Source organism: Chlorocebus sabaeus, chromosome 4 (genome assembly GCF_047675955.1).
Source record: "Chlorocebus sabaeus isolate Y175 chromosome 4, mChlSab1.0.hap1, whole genome shotgun sequence".
NCBI lineage: Eukaryota > Metazoa > Chordata > Mammalia > Primates > Cercopithecidae > Chlorocebus > Chlorocebus sabaeus.
Window position 1 is genome coordinate 58,639,083 of NC_132907.1, and position 8,647 is coordinate 58,647,729.

The 8,647-nt window shown below is 36.5% G+C and overlaps 1 long non-coding RNA gene across 10 annotated transcripts in view; it reads right to left on the reverse strand.

The window, feature by feature from the left end:
• Positions 1-8,647, reverse strand: part of LOC103215140 (uncharacterized) — a 170,259-nt gene that overhangs the window by 98,763 nt on the left and 62,849 nt on the right. For all 10 annotated transcript variants that reach the window (XR_012092800.1, XR_012092794.1, XR_012092793.1 and 7 more), the window contains 2 exons: positions 8,086-8,197; positions 7,243-7,354 (listed from right to left, as the gene is read on the reverse strand). This is a non-coding gene — a long non-coding RNA (uncharacterized lncRNA). The remainder of the gene's footprint in view (positions 1-7,242; positions 7,355-8,085; positions 8,198-8,647) is intronic.

An 8,647-nucleotide genomic window follows, 5' to 3' on the forward strand; every position in this document is an offset into this window, starting at 1 on the left:
ACATGGAAACACTAGCACAAAAGGCAGAAGGTGCCTACATGAAGTTAAAGTGTTCTAAGGTTCTCATATTGTACAGGAAGTGATAAAGGATTAATTTATATTAGGCTTTAATAAGTCAAGGGTGTATGTTATAATCTTTAGAGTAATGACCGAAAGAATCATTTCTGAAAGCTAACTAACAAGGTAATAGGAAAAAGTGAATAATAAGCAATCAATCCAAAAGAGCAAGAAAGAAAAGAAAAAGGAACACAGAATGTGTTGGAGAAACAGAAAACAAATACTAAAATCGAAGTTTAAAAACAAATATATACACGAATTACATGAAAATATATAGACTAAATGCTCAAATGAAAAAGATTGTCAAAACTAGGTTTTAAAAATAATTGTATATTGCTTATAAGGAATATACCTGAAATATAATGATATCGGTAAATTGAAAACAAAAGTTTTTGGATAAAAGATATACCATACACACCTTAACAAGTACAAAATGGAGCTACACTGAAAGCAAATGAAGTAGAATCTTCTAAAACATTTCTAGAGGTTAGAAAAAGGACATGTTATTGCTAAAAGGGTAACTCCATGAGAAAACAATTGTAAGTGCAAAAGCAATTAACAGGGCCTCAAAATATAGAAAGCAAAAATTAGGAGAAATAAAAAGAGAAAGAATAAAAAGGGTAATCATAAAGGATATTTTAATATTTAATTTAAAAGGGAACTCAAAAGGATATTTTAATATACTTCTCTCAACAAATCGTCTATGATTTGGTCTAGCTGACCAAAAATGTCAGTAAAGATAGACCATTTACAAAATATGATTAACTGACTTGACCTAATCGACATATAAAGAATATAAAGAGAGCTAAACAATTCTAAAATACATTCTTTTCAACTATAAAGAGAACATTTGTCAAAACTGACCATATGTTGAACTTAAAATACACAAAATTTCAAAGGATTAAAATAATAGAAAGGATATTCTCTGAGCACAGAATTAAGCCAGAAATCAATAACACAAAGATAACTTGAATTTTTTTGCATATTTGAAAATTAAGCAATACATTTCTAAATAAGCTATAAATCAAAGAAGATATCAGAATGCTTTAAATCCTATAATGATGTGAAAGAAAACTAAGCTCTCAAATATTTTTATAACTAACAGTTTACCAAAATCCTGGGTATTCTTTCTTTAAAAGACTTTTGTGCCATCCCTCTCTTTCTATTCCTATTCTACTACCAGCACATCTCACATTTATTAGTTATTGAGATATTGCTATGTCCTAAACACTGTGTTATTTCATTTTACCTTCACTACAGATCTATGAGGGAATATTATTCATCTCTGTTTTGAAAATGATGAAACAGGCTCAGAGAGATTAAATAACTTCCCCAAGGTGTTAAGTCCAGAAGCATCAAAGCTTGAATTTGAACCTACTGTCAGACCCAAAGCCTATAGCTGCATGCAGGTAGGATCTATGTCTGTATTGCTCACTACTGAATCTCCAGTACTTAGTTCAATGTCTTAAATGCAGCAAATACTTGCCTCAGAATGATTTTGACTGCAAGTAATAGGATACCTTACAATAAGTGTTTATGATCTCACATTACATTTCCAGAGGTAGGCGACTTCAAGATGGTTTTAGTGGTTTAACATTCTCACCAAGAACTAGAAAGAAACTACCCATCATTCTGCCTCAGTGTCCTCAGCACATATCTCTCATAAGGTTGCATGATGGCTATCCCATCTGAAGCATCACATTCTCACACAACCTCATTTGAAGACTAGACAAATTTTGGGTGAAATCTTTCCCATTTATTTTCCTTCTTCTTCTTTTTCTTTTTCTTTATATCATGGAAAAAATATTTCCCCCGATCTCCCCAGCAGTCTTCCCTTGTATTTCATTGACCAAATTCAACCTTATGGCCTCCCGTAAATCAAACACGGGCAAAAGGGAATGGAATTATAATTATTGGCTTTGTCTAAGCTACCTTCCCTGGGGGCTATTTTCACTCAACATCTGAACAAAACAGGGGTTCTCTTAGCAAGGAGGAAGAGGACATAGCTGTTGGATAGCCATCTATAGTGTCTATCACGGTGCTCAATAAATTCTTACTGAACAGGCATAGAAGTCTTCACCACTGAGCTACACTGCATTCTGGAATAACAGAAAGGATATCTGGCCTGGTCTCCCTGACACACCAGAGCTTACACAGCAATAGGCCAGCCCAGGCCAGAAAGAATTCCAATAGAAAGTTCAGCTTAGCAGAACTGCACCTGGCAGATGTCTTAATTCAGTGGTCAAATCCAGACAAGGGTAGAAGGGTGCATGCTGTGCACCATTCTCAGAAAACTGCTCGTCATCTGTAGACTGCCTCATTCTCTTTCATGGCTTTGCCCAGAATGTCTGTATCCCTTCCGCTCATATTGTCCATTTGACAAATTCTTGTTTTTTTTAAAGATACAGTTCAAAAGTCACCTCCCCTAAGAAGCCTTTCTTGATAGTGGAAATCCTCTCTGTTCTCTATGGTACTCTGTAGTTCAGCACTTATCACATTATAGTGTACATGCTCCTTTTGCCTTGAGTTCACAAGGCAAATAAAAAAAATATTGAGCCCTATAATCAGAGTAGGAAAGAGTATGAAAATATGAACCTATTATCTTTAACTAAATTTTTAAATTACAATAGAAATAGTGAGTTTACTGTAAATAAAATGAAGTAAGGGTAAGTAAAATAGGAATTTCATCCTCTCCAGTTTCATTCCCCAGCGGTAATTGCTGATAATAATTTGGAGTATATTCTACTGAAGACAAAGATATAAATAAGCACATCATTTTTGGGGAAAAAAAAAGATTGAACTCAGTAAAAATTCTACCCTAGGTTTTTATCCCAAATGGGGAAAAATACTCATTAAGAAATAAATACCTTGCAAACACACACACACACACACACACACACATCCTTGTTCATGTTGGTGTTCCTCTTGGAATTAGTCCTACATATTTTTCTCCCCCTTGATATAAAGAGATTTATAATTCCCTCGCATTTGGCTACCACGCATAGGAAAGCCTATGGTTAAGCTAGGAAGTATTGTTGGTAACTGACTTCCTACTTAGTCCTGTCTGGTGCTCCTTTTATATATTAGTTTTGTGTGGCTGCTGTAAAAAATTACCACAAACCCGGTGGCTTAAAACAACAGAAATTTATTGTCTCACAATTCTCAGGGCCCAGAAGATCAAAATTGGGTTGTTGGCAGGGCTGTGCTCCCTCCATAGGCTCTAGGGGAGATTCTGTTTTTGCCTCTTTCAGCTTTGGGAGTGGTTAGTATGACTTGGTGTTTCTTGGCCTGTGGCTGCATCCTTCCAGTCTCTGTCTCTCTGGTCACATTGCCTCCTCCTCTTCTGTCTGTTAGATCTCTGGGGTGTGTCTCTTACAAGGATACTTATCATTGAATTTAGCACCCTCACCCTACCATAATCCAGGATGATTTTATCTCAAGATTGTTAACTTAATTACATCTGCAAAGACCCTTTTTCCAAATAAGATAACAGTCACTGGTTCCAGGAATTAGGATGTGGACATGTCTTCTTGGGGAACACCGTTAAATACACTACATTTTAGTAATCAGGTAAGGAAAATGAAACAGAATTTTTAATAAACTGACAAATATGCATTGGTTAGGATGCTTTTAGTGACAAGCAAACTTAAAGTTGAAGCTTCCACTTAAGTACATAAGCAATAAAGCAATTTATCATCTCACATTAAAAGAATTCCAGAGGTGGGGCGGCGCTCAGGCTAGTTAATTTTGTGGCTCAACAATGTCATGAGAAGATCCAAGAATGTCACACCTTTTCTTCAGACTAGGTCCCTGTAAGTCATCTTAGAATATCACATCCTAACGACAATATCCAGAAGCAGAAAAAGGAACCCATTTCTTCCCATTGCCTCCTTTTTAACAGTGAGAAAACCTTTCCCAGAGCTCCGCCACTCATTCCAGTAGATTCCCTTCTCATATCATTGGCCTGACAAGATCCTATGTCCTGCCTAACCAGTGACTGGCAAAGAGGATGGGGTCTTCATGATGAGTCAGACCAATCCCTATTGAGGGGATGAGGACCACCTCTCCTGAAGCAGATGGCTGCGCAAGATCAGAGTTCTATCTGATAAAAGGAAGGAGGAAATGGCGGTTGGGCAGGCACTCAACAATGCCTGCTTCAGAATGAATAAGATTATGAAAAGAATATCGAATAGACATTTGCTATTATTACAAACAAAGCATCTGTGTAGATATGAATAGGTGCACCTTATATTTCTCTCTCTTCTTTAACACCATCCATGTAATTATAGGTTATATATAATGTTTTGCCAAGAACTTTTTGCTAGTGTCTGTTTTGTCTTACCATATCTCTATCTATAATTTTTAAAACAGTACATGATAAATTTTAAGATCACCTGGAATCCTAGCATTTTGGGGGATAGAGGCGGGTGGATTGCTTGAGCCCCAGAGTTCGAGTCCAGCCTAGGCAACATGGTAAAACCTCAACTCTACAAAATATACAAAAGTTAGCCAGGCATGGTGGTGTACCTGTATTCTACTCAGGAGGCTGCAGTGGGAGAATTGCTTGAGCCTGGGAGGGAGGCTGCAGTGAGCCCAGATTGTGCCACTGTACTCCAGCCTGCCTCAAAAAAAAGTCATATTTTGTTTATTTAAAGGAGTACAAATTTAGTGGTTTTATATTTATATTTATCATCTACTAGATGCAGGAGATTTAAATTTGCTCTAATTCATTTAATATATCAATGCTTGCAAAAGAAAAAGAATTTGTTTTCTGGTGAAGATAGTAATTTTTTAAAATCCAAAATATTAACAATAAGTAAGAAAATAGAAGCAACCAAGCTTCCTGAATAACCTTAGATTGAGCCACCTATCCACTCTGGACCACTTGAACATCTCTGGACTATATTGTAGGGAAGAAAGAAAAGTTTATCTTGTTTGAGCCACTGTATTTTAGAGCCTATTATAATGGCTTTTGGGAAAGGAGGTACAATTAGGGGGTCTGATTTTGTGATGAGAACCTGAAATTTAGAATTTTATATAAAATCTATAAGTCTTTAAAAGTATTCATTGTTAATTGAATATTATTTGAAGCTCTGTTTAGGTTAAAACAATATGTCAGTGGATTACCACTGTCCCTGTGGCATTGTCTCTTGTCTCTAACATCTCTTGGCTGTATGATTAGATGATTCTATGTTTGTGCCTTCTGTTTCCCTCTACTACAGGTGCAGTACTATTTTCAGGGAGGGAGAGAAAGAATCCCTGGCTAATATTTGAAAGGAGGGATGGAAGGTAAGATGCAGACTCTATGTCACTTATTTAGTACCTTGTAGAGAAACTAATTTATCAGATGAAACCACTACAAAGCACTCAGCTCCTGAAGGCAAGGTTATAGTAGATTATGGCATCTAGAACTATATCCACCAGTTAAAAGTCCACTGAGTGAATTAAATGAGTTAATACATGTAAGATCTTCACATTGCCTGGCAAATAGCAAATACACATTTAAGGTAGGATATTAGTATTATGGTGCTTGTCCAACATCACAGCTAGTTAGTGGAGTGACAGAGAGGCTTCCTAAAACTGACCTTCTGTGCTTCAACTTCAACTTGTTCACCCATTTTTCTTTGTCTTTTTGTTCTATATTCTTTGAGATTTCGTTGATTCTTCTATGTGACTAATTCTACCTTAGTCATGTTCATCATTGTATTCAGCTTTTTAAAGACTTTTTTTTTGTTTTGGCAATCTTATTTTTAATTTTCAAGAATTTTTCTAGTGGTCTGATAGCTCATTTTTTATGGCAGCCTATTCTTACATTATGGATGCAATATTCTATCTTTTTATGAGGACATCAATTAAAATTTTTTTAAAGTTCTCTTCAGTTTCTTGTGTTATTTTTATGTTTTCCAGGGTCATCTGTTCTGTTTGCTCACTCTGGTCCTTTTCCTTTCCGCTATTAGTTTTCCTCGAATATTCTGCATTGGTCATTCATATTTATGGGTAAAAATCTAGTTTGATTAGTATAGGGAGTTAGCATGATTTTCCTCTGCAGCTACATGGGTCTTTTTCCCCAGCAGGCTTTTCCTAAGGGTTTCCTAAGCTTTGTGTAAGCACACTGGTTGTGTTGACAAACTTGACTTTTGGGTTTATGGATAGAGAACAGATAGGCAACCTGAAGACATTCTCCAATTATTATTTTCTCTCCTCATCCCTCCCCATGGGGAAGGGGGAAAAGAGAGGTCTTAGGGCACTTCTGGCTCTTCTCTTTCTAGTTCCTCTTTAACAAACTTTCCCAGGCAGGTAACTCACATTCTTAATAAATAATTGTCAGGATTTATCCTACAGATAAACATGACTGTTTCACAGACATTTCTTTCATTAATATGCAATGATATGCATACTTATTGGCTCTGATCCTTTTCTTTTACTAGTTTATTCCACTCTTATTGTTCAGATCCTATCTCTTACTTCTAGTAAGTCCTTTTAATGATCCAATGATGGCACATACTTAAAGATAACTTTCTAAGGTATGTTCATCTATATTTTTTATCTCTCTGTATGACTTTTTATGTCATTTAAATGTACTTGGAAGTGTATGCTTAGCCTATTTTGATTAGTGTTTCCAATGAGTAATTTAAAAATATCTTTTCTCTATTGCCTTATTAAAACTTCTATTTAAGATTCAATTTCTCTTTTTAGTTTTATTTTAAGTGACACATGATATTGTATACATTGTATAATGATATCCAGGGTCATCTGTTTTGTTTGCTTATCCTGATATTAAAAACATTTTTTAATTTGAAAAGCTGACAATGAAGAAGTATATGTTTGCTGATGTAGCTGATATTTGTAATACATAGAAAAGGGAAGCAGAAAAACATTCATTAGTTTTGTCTAATTGTGCCAATAACACTTAATTATAGGTTTCAGAGGTCCTGGGAGAGCTTCAAGCTCTATTTGAGGAGCAATTTAAAGGGTTATAAGTGGAGGGTTGATTCTTTCTTGATTTATTCACCACCACTTTCATACTAAATCTTTTGTACCCTCTCTCCCAAATTATTATGTTGAAATCCTAATCTCCAATGTGATAGTATTAGGAGGCAATTCTTTGGGAGGTAATTAGGCCATGTGGGTGGAGCCCTCATAAATGGGGTTTGTGCCTTTACAGGGGACAGAGAGTTCTCTCACCTTCTCTGCCATGTGAGAATATTAGAAGATAGCAGTGTGCAGTCCGGAAGAAGGTCTTCACCAGAACCTGATCATGCTCGTGCCTTGATTTTGCACTTCCCAGCCTCCATAGCTGAAAGAAATAAATTTCTGTTGTTTATAAGCCACCTTGTCTATTTTAATCTTCTATAGCAGCCTAAATTGGGAAAGACACAACCCAAACTGGACCACTAAAGCCATGAAAAGGATCCTATATTCTGACCCTTCCAGCTTCTCCAAACTCAGTCTCTCTGGGTCCTCACTGAGCAATGAGGGAGGACTTTGATGGCCATGCTACTGATACAACTGTTCAAGGAGCTTTCTTACGGTCCTAGGATTTCCCACCTGCAGCTCATTAGGTACTGTTGTTGTTTGAAGCCAAAGATCAATATCTAAGCTACAACACCTGATCCTCCATGCCCGTTGCAAATGCCAGGAAGAGAAAAGGTGTGTGTGTGTGTGTGCGTGTGTGCGCACGCGTGTGCGTGCGCGCACTAATATACAGTATCTATGGGCTAGGATGCAAGCAGTTTTAGTTCAACAGTAAGAAGTTAGGGAATCTAAAGCGCTCATAGCCATGTTTTTCTTCAGTGGCCCATCATGGAGCTGAATTTGGATTAAAAACTCTCTTCCACCCTTGAAAAGGCAACTTGTTAAACGCTAAATCTTTTGTACCCTCTCTCCCAAATTATAATGTTGAAATCCTAATCTCCAATGTGATAGTATTAGGAGGCAATCCTTTGGGAGGTAATCAGGCCATGTGGGTGAAGCCCTCATAAATGGGATTTGTGTCTTTATAAAAGGGACTTCAGAGAGTTCTCTCACCTTCTCTGCCATGTGAGAATATTAGAAGATAGCAGTGTGCAGTCCGGAAGAAGGTCTTCACCAGAACCTGATCATGCTCGTGCCTTGATTTTGCACTTCCCAGCCTCCATAGCTGTAAGAAATAAATTTCTGTTGTTTATAAGTCACCTTGTCTATTTTAATCTTCTATAGCAGCCTAAACTGGGTAGGACACAACCCAATTTTATTTTAGAAGTAGAACTGATAAAGTACTAATAAAATTAGAAGAAGGATGTAGAAAAGAACAGCTATACAGTTGAGAAGGAAGAAGTAAAATGACTGTTTGCTTTTCTTTAAATGAGTGCATCATCCTCCCATAAGGTCCAGCCTTCTTCCTCTGTCATAGAGGTCTCTGAACTTGATGGTCATGCACCCCTGTCAACAACAAATGCTTCAGAATATACCCCAATGTGGGTTTGTTTGTTTGTATGTTTATAAATCATATTCATGTAGTAGTGCCACACTAATACATTATGAATGTTAACATTTCAAAAGATTTTTGTGTGTGCATTGTATATTCTAAAAAGTAAAAAATTAGAAAAAA